The 12,908-nt window shown below is 38.3% G+C and overlaps 1 protein-coding gene across 5 annotated transcripts in view; it reads right to left on the reverse strand.

Annotated features, from left to right (window-relative positions):
* DSCAM (DS cell adhesion molecule) overlaps positions 1-12,908 on the reverse strand; it is a 484,619-nt gene that overhangs the window by 353,289 nt on the left and 118,422 nt on the right. The gene's annotated exons all lie outside the window — the stretch shown is intronic.

The raw sequence follows: 12,908 nt of genomic DNA on the forward strand, positions 1-12,908 counted from the left end.
ATTATTTTTCAATGATCTTGGGAATCTGGAGAGGTCCCATTGGACTGGAAGCTGGCAAATGTTGTGCCAATTTTCAAGAAGGGTAAGAAAGAAGACCCTAGCAATTACGGGCCTGTCAGTCTCACGTCAGTGCCTGGTAAAATTATGGAGAGGATGATCCTTGAAGTTATTGAAGCGCACCTGGGGGACAATGCAGTCATTGGTCCCAGTCAACATGGGTTCATGAGAGGTAGGTCCTGCCTAACAAATTTGATTTCTTTTTATGATAAGATCACCCATCTAGTCGATCAAGGGAAACCAGCTGATGTGATCTTTTTGGACTTCAGCAAAGCTTTTGACACGGTTTCCCATAGGATCCTACTGGACAAAATGTCCAGCATACAGCTAAACAAAAACATCATACGATGGGTGAGCAATTGGTTGACAGGCAGGGCTCAAAGGGTTGTAGTAAATGGGGCCACATCTGGCTGGTGGATGGTCACTAGTGGGGTCCCTCAAGGCTCCATTTTAGGGCCAGTCCTCTTCAATATTTTTATAAATGATTTGGATGTAGGACTAGAAGGTGTTTCAAGCAAATTTGCCGACAAAACCAAACTTGGAGGAGTTGTGGACTCGGATGAGGGTGGAAAGGCCTTGCGGAGAGATCTGGACAGATTGGAGAGCTGGGCAGTCACCAACCGCATGAAGTTTAACAAAAGCAAGTGCCGGGTCCTGCACCTGGGACGGAGCAACCCTGGCTATACGTACAGACTGGGCAACGAGACGCTGGAGAGCAGACCCGCAGAGAGGGATCTGGGGGTTGTGGTTGATAGCAAGTTGAATATGAGCCAGCAGTGTGCCCTGGCAGCCAGGAGGGCCAACCGTATCCTGGGATTCATCAAGCACGGCATTGCTAGTCGGTCGAGGGAAGTGATTGTCCCGCTCTACTCTGCGCTGGTGCGGCCTCACCTCGAGTACTGTGTGCAGTTCTGGGCACCACAGTACAAAAAGGACATTAAACTGTTGGAGAGGGTCCGGAGGAGGGTGACGAAGATGGTGAAGGGCCTAGAGGGGAAGACATATGAGGAGCGGCTGAGGGCACTGGGCCTGTTCAGCCTGGAGAAGAGGAGGCTGAGGGGAGACCTCATCGCAGTCTACAACTTCCTCGCGAGGGGGAGTGGAGAGGCAGGTACCTATTCTCCGTTATCACCAGTGATAGGACCCACGGGAACGGTGTTAAGCTGAGGCAGGGGAAGTTTAAACTAGACATCAGGAAGAGGTTCTTCACCGAGAGGGTGGTCGCACACTGGAACAGGCTCCCCAGTGAAGGAGTCACTGCACCAAGCCTGTCTGAATTTAAGAAGAGATTGGTCTTTGCACTTAGTCACATGGCCTAAACTTTTGGGCAGACCTGTGCAGTGCCAGGAGTTGGACTTGATGATCCTTATGGGTCCCTTCCAACTCGGGATATTCTATGATTCTATGATTTGGTGGTGGTGGTGGTGATGGTGGTGTTTTAAACATAGAACTGGCAGGATGGGAAAATGTATGTATATAATACAAAGGCATCAATATGACCATCTTAGAAAAAGAGCTTATACAGTAACAGCAATGTGCCATGTAAAAGGAAGTTAAAGTTTGCTTTTAGAGTATGAATCTCATTCAAGTTGCATGAGATTTGTGCTGCTCAATTCCTGCACCTGAGTTGCATGTGATAAAACTTAATTTATATTCTAGTGCTGGGGCTCACCAAATAACACACTATGTTTTTATAAAGATAACTTTATGTATCTTTTGAAGTAAAAGGGTACCATATCTTTTTTTTTTTTTAATACTTCTATCCCATGTAATGCATGCAGCAGAAGTCAGGGAATCCCACTGGCTAGGGAAAAAAAAAAAAAAAAAGAAAGGCACCATAATCTGTTTGATGAATAAACCATCTGGGAAATAAGCAGCCACCGTCTGGTTCCTTTACAAGAATTTCAACAATGTATCTCAGCTTACAAAAATGAAAAAAGCTCACTTTTACTACAGAAGTTATACACACACATTTTATAGTCTCACCACTACAAGCTGTGCTACAAGTCAAACAACTGTTGAGAAAACAAAATGATTCTGTGGCAAATGGACTGCAAGTTATGGTGCACAAATTGAACTTTCAGATTGTTATGCAAAGTTTGGTTTTTTTTTTAAGAGCATGAATACTAAAACCAAAGCTAATGCGCTGATAAAGTATGAATTGAAATATACAATCAAAAACTTTGCTTGCAGTACAATAAAATTCTTTGCTATATCTAATGAAAACTTGTTTAGAGACCATTTTAGATTAACTTTCTTTACCTTTTCCGATTGGACTATTTATAAAGATACAGCATCCATAAAGCCTAAATTGAGCCAACCTAATGCAAATGGTGAAATGTGACTGGTCATCTCAATTCTGAATATGTAACAAAATGTTTAAATGACATGAAAATACGAATGAATTTCAGTTTGTTATGGGACAAAATAATAGGACCAGAGAAAACAGGAGATCACCAACCAAGTAACATGTACAAATAATTGTTATTTCCAGGGAAGCAGAGCACAGTTAAATCTTCCTTTACTCTTCTAAGCAAAACTCACATGGACTCACCACAAGTATTTATGAACTGGTTTTTGCTGACTGAGCCAGAACACTAACTTCTTTGCTGAGCAAACTAAACAAATTGTTCCTCCAATATTAAAGCATATATTCCCCTTCCTTGGTTCTGACTCAGCTGTGAGGGAAATATCTTTTCCAGTGACTGAAAAGATAGATGACCAATGTAATTTCACTGCCAACTTCTCTTCTTTCAAAGACTGATCCAAGGTAACGCTATTAAAGCTTTGTTTTATTAATGTTCTGTGACAACTTTCCTTATTAAACACTATCCATGAAGACTGTCCTGAGGGTATTCAAGTTAAAGGGTATTTGTTTTCCTCTTAAAATTAAAATGAAGTGAATGAGAGGAAAAACATTCCTTAGTTACTTACACATACACTATATGAAGGCAGTTATTAAAAATTGTGGGAAATCCAGAAAGTTCAAGTTCAACACTCCCTCATGGCTTTCCTGTGTGCCAAGATGCCTCTGGCTGCTGGGATTCACTAACCCTCATCCCATGCATGCAGCCAAGCTGTGGTTTTCTCCACTCTTCACAGCGGGGTTTCCTACCCTAAGACCCAATTCCTTAGTCTCAGACCTGCACTGGCCTCTTGGCACTACCCACCGCTACTGTCCCTGCTCTGCATTATGTCCTGCATAAATGCTTCTGCTGCTGTGTGCTGACTCTATTTAAGGATATGAGTAGTCTGAGAAAAAGACATGGTTGGTTGGTTTGTTACATATTCAGGTATTTGGGGTACACCAGTCAGATAAAATGAGCTACCTTACCAAGACATGTTGTTGGCATGTGCAGGAGGCAGCAGGGGGGAATATGCAGAGCAGTCAGAGACCAGTTTTTTGTTTGTTTTTTCTTAGCTACACCATTTTTAATACCCCCACCAAATTAAGGCAAAGGAATGAGGAACATTTTTGTCGTTTTAGTTAGTTTTTAAATTACTAACAACCCAAATGAGTAGAAATCCTTCTTGAAGAAGTTCCTATTCTCAAAGCTGTGACTGATGCCCTGGTATGACTTACTGGTTGAAGAGACTGTCATTCTGTTATATTTGTTTCTTCCATTTTATGCTAAGGGATTGCAGGAAACAAAGATATTCCCTCTTGGAATATGTACATGGTTGCAAGGAGTGATACAATGAGCTATTTGGTTTTGCCTTACAACTAAATATGTCAGTTACTGCTAGTCTTAACTTTCAAACTCTGACGATCATCCCAAATAGAAGCTGTAACCGATATATTTCAACATGTGGTAAGAAGATGGTTTGTAAAGGATTTCAATAGTTTTGAGCTCAGACTGTGTTGCTCATCTCTGCACTGGTCTATACCTATTGTATGTAAAAGGAGTGTTTTTTCTGGAAGCTGAAGTGGAAAGACAGTTGAGACCAATCTTGCTTGGCACTATAGATGGATATATCACCTTTTTTTATAGAAACCAACTTATTTCAGCCAAAGTGTGTATGGGAATGAGGGTCACTGTTAGCAAAGAGAGTTTCCAGCACTCAAGAGTAAGTATCCTTGCAAACCAATTACAGTGTTTAAGCAAGAAAAATAGGATGGTATTATGTCTCCCCTGAAGTCAAAGGACATTTACAACTAGCCACTAACCCCACCTTCAGAAATAAAAGGCACTCACCTGCCCTAGTAAGCTGATAGATCTTTTTTTCCCTCATACCTCCTCACATATTTTTTCTCTTACGCTACATAGAGAAACCTCAGAGTTTGACTGTTCCCTTGGACCCTTCCTCCCTTCAGCACTGCCCATTGCAGACCTTCACTCCAGTTGAAGGAAGAGCAGGAGGGGATACTTCTTACTCCTTACACCTCCTTGCTGTCTGACCAGTCACACTGAGTCCAGGGTAATTACTTAGCACAGCCCCATCAGCTGGCTTCGGATATTTTATTAAGAGGAACCAAAGGCTTCTTGCCAGCCTGTAATACAGCTTCTTTAGAAGATGCATATTAGAAATGCACAGAGAAAAAAAGTGAAGTGAGAAGGAAAATGAACCAAAAGAACAAGTTTTACAGTGACTACCACAGGGGAAGGGTAGCAAAGGAAAGCTGTCTTTTTAACTACAATATTTTTTTAATATCAAAAGGGAGTCTGGTAGAGGTGACAAACGTAAAACATGTTCTTCAAGTATAACCATTTAATTGCCTCTCTTTTATAAAGAATTAATCTGCTTGCTTCCCTTGTCTTTTAACATTTTCTTCCATTTTTATCTTCCACCTAGAGCTTTGGTAATGATGAAGAACATAGAGGTTCTAAAAATGTCCGAAGAAATTCGTATTTCTTTTATGGCCTGCAAAAATTAGTACATAGGTAAATTTTGCAACAGGTACAGGTAGTACTAATAGGCATCACACAAGAGGAACAGGGAGGAGAAAACATTACTTGAAAGAGAGAGTTTTACCAGCAAGACTGGATGAAGGTGAAAGTTAAATTGAAGAGCTGCTGCCTTGCCAATTCACTCTTGTAATAACTGTTCTAAAACAGACACCAGTATAACAGCTAATATAAAGTTATTGATGTTACTAATCGTACTTTGTCATATATTGCACCATTGTTCTGCCAGGTTCCTGAAGAAATTTCTGACAAATACAGTACTTACATTTCCCAGCCAGCTAGTAGCATTTTAATATGCCATTCTCTGGAAGAAATGTCAAAAATCTAAGGTATTTTCAAAAACTTGCTTCATTATAAACTAGTCCACTGTCACACACAAGAAGCTTTTCATTCCCCTGTCTGTTTTCAGAAAAGAAAATGAAATAATTAGATATAGGAAATGTAGAACAGAGTCATTTTTCATTCCACTTGTTAGTAGCTACCACTTGCATGACAGGAACAACCAGAGAGATCAGACATGATGGTGGCCAACATTTTCAGGAACATTATCATATTTTGCACCTAGTGATACAAGCTGGCACCCAGCAAGATTTCCAAAATAGCTGAAGGGGTGTTAGCTACTTGTGTCCAATTTATTTAACTAGCTATCTAAAGGTCATAGAGAAGACCAGTAGGAAAGATGGGAACTGAGCTCGGATCATCTGAGTTGCTCTGAACCAGATGATGACACTTTCCCCATGATCAGCATTTCACACTATTCACTGCTATAAAATATTACATATTAAAGGTTGCTTTTTTTGTTGTTGTTGTTTTGGTGGTAGTGGTGGATTTTTGTTTGGAGGGAGGGAGGGAGGGAGGGATTATAAGCAGAAGTGTGCTTAGATAAAGAAAAACAACTAGCTACTTTTGTCCTGGAGAACAAAAAGCAACCTGAGCAGAGAGCTTTCCAGCAGGATGAAATAAATTAAGGTCCTTTGTGAAAGGTGAGGCACCTATTCCAGGAAAAGATGAATAAGGTTTCTGCTGACTCACTTGCTGCCTATCAAGACTCAATTATGAGCCCTGTCTCAGAAAAACAATAATTATTATTATTATCATCAGATGTTCTTTCATGGAGATTTTTCATGAAGATATATATATATTTGGCTCATTTGCTCCTCAAGGTTAAAACAGAATAATTGTGGGTAAAGATATAACTTCTCTGGGAAGTACAAACAGAATTTCAGTTACACTTTCTGTGCAAAAGGTTTGGAAGACAAAGTCCGAGTCATGCTCAAATTAAGATTTAATCTTCCACTTCATGGCATCCTCTTCTAAGTTAGAGTGTATTAGAAATGTTCACAGCCATAGGGTTCCAAAGGCTTGTTACCAAAAGTCATCCATACAAGCACCTAACCACTGACTAATTGCCACAGGAGAGCTTGTTTGTGGGGGAAGGAGAAGGAGGAAAATTCTTCTACATGGGTTATGTTGCTTGCAGTTAATATAGGAAGGCTGTAGTGAAAATATATATATGTGACACTAAAATTTGGTTTAAATCTCAGACCAGATTTAAAGCAGATTAAGGAAGTGAGGTATCATACCCTTTTTAGGCCATAACAGAAAAAATGAAAGAAAGGTGGTATTCTTAAATCAGCAAAGCCACACAGAAGTTATTTATTTGATATCACTGAATTACTTACATTGTTCTCTGTCTAACATGGGCACATTAATGTCTTACCTGGTAAACATGGTATGTCTGGGCATAAGCCACTGCCATATTAATTAGTAGGGATAAATACAAATAGGTTCATGAAGAAACATAATGATAGCCAAGCTAAAGAAAACCCATTTTAAAGGGCAAAGTGTATTTTATATTTTACACAGTGCTGTGGATAAGTAGAAAGGGTAATATTAAACATGTTGAACTGGGAAAGTATTCTTTGCTTCAAAGGCAATGGGTTCCTGGTAAATTGAACAGAGACTAGATTAACAGAGACTAGATTACATAGCTGGGGACTCAGATGAGTAATCCATAGATTTGGAAAAATTGTCTTTCTTTTGATTATTGATGTACATGGCTGATTTAATAAAAAGACTCTGGATGATGCATAGAATTGGAGCCTCCATGTACTCCCTATTCAGTACAGAATAAATCAGCTTTCAAACGTACTTCATATGGAAAGAGTTGAGTAAGACAGACAAGGTTAACTGTGGGAAAAAAAGGGCCAACTATCAGGTAAATAAAGTATACTGACTGAACTGATGGTAGAAAATAAGAGTGTTGTGGATTTATGGGTGAATTTATATGAGTATTTGTCAGTGAGAGTGAATCTCGTTGACTTCCCAGAAATACCAAAGTACAAATAGGCGATCTGTTAAACTATTCTGCTAATATTAATATCTCATCAGGGATAATTATTTCTGATACCATTATCCTATGCACTGCAAAAGGAAAAACAGAAAGGAGCAAGTACCACATATGCATACATAGGGAGAGCCAAGCCCCTTCCTCCAACAAGGCATGGTCCAAAATTTTATGTGATAAAATCAACCCATTATGCACTCTCATGACATATCTTCCCAAGAGTCCCAAGTCATGTCCTTCAGCCAGTGCACCTTATTCTCTTCCTACTGCACACTGACACTGCATCACTCCAAAGAAGGCCCCCAGCTCCAGGACCATCCTTCCCACATCTTCCTTACATTTCTCAGAGAAAAGACTCCCTCCCACCCATTTTCCTTGGTATCTTTCATCCCTTGCCATCATTAAATTATCTCAACACCAGTACCACAATGGCAGCAGAGAAGGGAAGGCACAGACTGATCATTAGTCCACGTTTCAGTGGCCTGTGAGCCATTGCCCCCACCCCTGCCCAGCCCATTGTGTTTGGCATAATACCGTTCTTTCTGACACCAATGACAATCTTCACTGTCTCAAATGACAAACAGCCAGCCTTATGAAGCTGTTTGTGTTAACAACTCGGCAAACATCAGTTTTCTCTAGAAGGTGATAGCCATTTTTTCCATCATAAAGTCCAAGAAAACAGTGGTGTAATCAAAGCACCTATAAATACCAAAAAAATTTTATCTCTCTGGCCAATGCTACATCTTCAAGAAGTTGCATTTTGTTCAGGCAGTTGTTTTTAGACACATATTTTCAAGACCCTTGTCAGACCTTTTCTATTAATATATCTTATCATGAACATCATAAAACATCAGATGCAGTTACGGTTCTAGTGGTGGCCATCTGAAGAGCAGAAAACGTTGTCATTTAAGCCTATCAATTAAATGTTACTGAACCCCCACTGGCACGTGAACTTTCAGCTTAGACTTTATATTTAAGCTATTATATTTAAGCTATTATATTATATCTGCAGGCAATTCAGGAAAAAAAAAAAGTTTAAATCACTTCAGAGATTTGTTAGGGTTGTAACCAGATTATAGAAGTTATTCAATGTCAAATTCCATTGCAATGTGTTGAGAACATGGCAGAGTGGAAGTACGGTCATGAATAAATTGAAAGGAAAACTACTTGTTGCCTGATCAGAGTTACTGCAAAACATCTATGAAAGCTATATAGTCCTGTCCACGTAGATTTCAAATACGTTTGGAAAACTCCACAAGAACATCTCCTTTTAGTCTGAGAGTTACTCTTTACCAGTCTAAGCCTTATTTTTGAAAAGCTAAGCTGTCTCCAAGCTGTTCCAAACCTGCTCATTCAAACTCTTCCATTCTGATGGATACTTAGGTCTATGTGATATTAAACTTTGCCCCCTTCCATCCAAGGAAGAAGGAAAACAACATCATTCATGGACCCAAGGTGTCTCGTTCACATACCAAGTCTTGTAATAGAACTCTGCACATTTACATGCTGAATTTAATAAGTATCAGGAAATCAGGAACATTCTAGACCTAAACTACCTGGGTGGCCTAGAATTTTAGCATGAACAACAAAATCCTTTGAAATAAATGTTAGAATTTGTATACTGTAGCAATCACTTTTAAGTTCACTTGCCTATTCTTTTGGGGGTGAAATGTCTGCTTTCTTTAGGCCTTCACACACCCACACATACACACACACAAAAAAAAAAAAGCAATACCAGTAACATATGGAAAATATCTTCACTAAGCTGCAGATTGATAAACTAACTCAGCAGGCATGAGGTCAGACTGTCAGACCAACATTTTTTATTTATTTTTATTTTTACAGCTATTCTGAACTTTATACACAACTACTAACCATCTAAACTACTTAGATCAAACATGGGCCACTGTGTCATATTCTCATGCTATTGGTCACCTGCAACCAAAACCAACACTTCATGTATTTACGTATGAACAGAGTATATATCACTCATTCCATATGGCTGAAGAATTCTAACTGGAAACCTTGCCACCTTATAAACCACAGAAAATCACTTGATCATACCCAAACAAGAAATTGGAAGTCTTAACGTTTCCTCATTTTATTTTAATTACTTTTGTTTTCGCTGTTTCACAGGCTGAAGTCTATGCATCCCATTTATCTCTTAGCAACACCACCAGTCTCTTCAGCTCCCCAGCCAACTTGACACCACTGCATTTCCATCTTTTCTTCCACAAGATTTCTAGACACTCCCTGGTGTGCATTGAGCAAAAAGCTATTGTCACTTACCCCTATCAGTCACAGGGCTGTCAAACAAGCTGGAGCTGCATTTTATTTCATTTTATTTTAAATACCTCCTCAAGCTGACAAGATTGAACTAAATTGCATTATTATGTACTTCAGTGCAAAAAGATGGCCTGAACAATTCCTACAGTTTCCTATACACACTTTTTCAGAGAACAGGACAGTTTATTTTTATAGTATCTCTACCATCAATTGGCTGTATCTTTCTTCTGGCACGATCGCTTCAGGAAAGCTAATTGTGATATTAAACGTAATCTTTTTGCCTGTCTGTCCTCAGGGGAAAAGAAAAGTTAGGAATGAAGCATGGTATTACAATCAAGCCTGACACATGTACAGAGCATGACCTTCTCTGAGCTCACTGATATTGCGGCTACCCAAAACAAGGAGAGATGGCAAAGTTAAAATGCAAACAAACATTAAGAAACATGCTTGATGTATGACCCCAAGTGAGAAAAGGAAAATTTTCTTACTTTTGTTTGTTTGTTTTCTGAAGAGAACAAAATTATTACTTTCCCAAGAAGACACAGTAAATTAAATGCAGGTCTGTAGAACATTGTATTCTGTAACATTCTGCACAGTTCATTCTGTGTTCTGACTTAAATGTAGCAATTATTGTCTGAAAAGGATATTTTCAGAAATAAGCAGCACTTCTGAAATCCAGTTTGGAATTTACCTTGAGAGGAGCTTAATGAGTTGAACAGTCGCAGCTCCACCCCTCCAGAGCACCAGTTCATATCAGAAAAAAAATACTGTTTTTAATATAGCGTGACATATTGGACAATCTCTTCTCTACAGAGCTTTTTTTACAGCTGACATGGATAATATATCAAAATCAGTCCTTGAGAAGTTGCTCATTCTAGGACAGAAATAAGGCTATTATTTTGAAATTACGTTTTTGCACAATTTATGCCTCTTGCCATGCTTGGCCAATGAACAAACAAATGGTTACACAGAAGCAAATATTCTCACTCATGGAGGAAGGTGGGAAGACTGGAGAGAAGGAGGGGGAGGGGAAAAAGGAATGTCTTACAGCAAACAACATGCACAGAAGCGAATATACTAATTGATGGGAGAGTGATTCAGCTTTTTTTTTTCTTCAGTGTACACTTCTATATTAAACTGACGCTGCATTTTAAGTTTTTTAACAATATCTTTCCTATTGCATGACAAAATGGTTTTCATGTTCAGTACCCTGGACAGCACACTATTATTTCTTTATTTATTCTTTTTTAAGAGAGACTTCTTTTTTAACTGATCTGAAATAATCATCAGTCTCAATATAGCTCATATTTTTACCCTGGTGATCCAAGCTCATAATTTCTTGTTGTGCTAGAGCACATCTTTCTGCAAGTCATTACACCTTGATATAAATGCTAAGTTTTAAAGGACTGTTTTCATTGTTAAAACTTTGCATTTATTCTCACTCACATTGTTAACTAGCTTCAGCCTTTGCATTTTATCCTCACAGACCTTCTAGCTATTGGTATTACTCACCATCTCTGAATAAATAATTTCTATCTAGATAATCAATAAGAAGCTGAAGAGGAAACTCCTTCAGTTTCTCCTTTTGGGGCAGTTTTTCAGAACCCAAATCATTTACTAAACTCTCTCAAAGAGTTCACCATCCAGAATATGAAATTCAGCTGCATTTGTCACTGAATCTAAATACCAAATATTATCATCTTCTCTCTACTTAGTATTCACTTTTTCTCATGGCAGCTTAATTGTTTCACCACACTAGTGCAGGCCAAATTACACGCACACACCATCCCAAAGCACCTTCCTCAAGTAAGACCCCATTCCAGCCCATATGCACATTCTTTGCTTCTAACATGACTTCTGTTATGTTAAAACAGCCAAAGCGTTCAAAGAAGCCTATTTTATTGAGAAAAACGTAGTTGTTAAGCATAATTTGGATCACCACTCTTAATCCTTTCTCTAAATGTTTGTTAGGTGGCTAGTAGCATTGGCAAGTCTTCAACAGCTTCCATTCATTGGGCTATCCTAAGACACAGAGTAGGAAACAGACATCTGAACTCTTCCCCTCCCTTCTTGACTCTTACAGTTGTTTTCACAGCCTCGTGTTCAGTTATCTTAAAACAGCCAAATGATGGAGAAATATTGCCATGCTCCAACCCTAGTTTGGAGCCAATGCTGACTTTCTTCTAGGTCACTCTTGTGCACAATATGTCCTATATTATCAAGTGCCACCCTGTCTGAACAAGATTTCCTGCCTTCACTGCCTAGCATGTAGGCTCTCAAGATGAGATACTTTTTAGCAAGAACTATTTCATGTTTCCTTCCAGGTGATAAATATATTGACAGACACTGAGCCAAGAAGAGACTCACGGTACTTATTACTTTTGAAGCATATTATGTGGCCTGGGGTGGTTTTTCAAAACTATTTTAGAAAGTTCTGTGTAGTTTCTGTCTGCTGATAAATGTTTTAATCACTTTTGTGACAGTAAGTTAATTACTTAATGTTACAGTCCATTATCATAGTACTTCTTGTCTAGCATATTTTTGAATCTTAAAACAATTTTAAAAGAAAGAGTGAGATCAGGTTTTCTGACAAGACCTAGTTTTATAAAACTGAAAATTATGTTGCCATCTTTCAGGGATTTTTTTTTTCCTCCAAATCCCAGATCAGCCTTTCTGTGATTCTGAATGGAATTGGTGCTTGGCTAATACATTTTGAAATAGCATGAAATTAATGTCCTGTACTATATTTTGAGGGAATAAGTAAATCTGATTAGCATGAGACCTCCCTATCATACACCAAAATTGCATACTGATGAAAGCTAAAACTATATGTGGAATATAAACCAGATGAAAGTTATAAAACTGATCTGCAAGTTATTCTGAAACATATATAATTATCTCTTAACAAGTTATATCAATACTTTGAGTCAGAAATATTATTGGAAAAAAAAAATAAAAAGGAGGCAAGAGGGTGGGAAAGATTCCTTATTTATTATGCTAGATAACTCTAGAAGTTTAAAGACAATTTCTGAAGGTCATGTTTTGAAGTCACTAATTCTATATGGAAAAGCAGAATAAAAATTTCTACAATTCCAATTCCATCAATATATACAACATCCTTTTTAAAAATTGTGTGTAGGTATGTACACTTTTTAAAAATGTAACTGTTCCTTTTTTTTAATGTTATACAGTATTTTCAGCCTATTTCTCAATGCTTTTCTTCTTTATTGTTATATTTTCCTTTGAAGTTTTTAAAATTTTGTAGAAGGAAAATACTTTTTGTTGTTTTGTTTTTCCTATGACAACTTGAT

Source organism: Anser anser, assembly GCF_964211835.1.
Source record: "Anser anser genome assembly, chromosome: 1".
Taxonomy (NCBI): Eukaryota; Metazoa; Chordata; class Aves; order Anseriformes; family Anatidae; genus Anser; species Anser anser.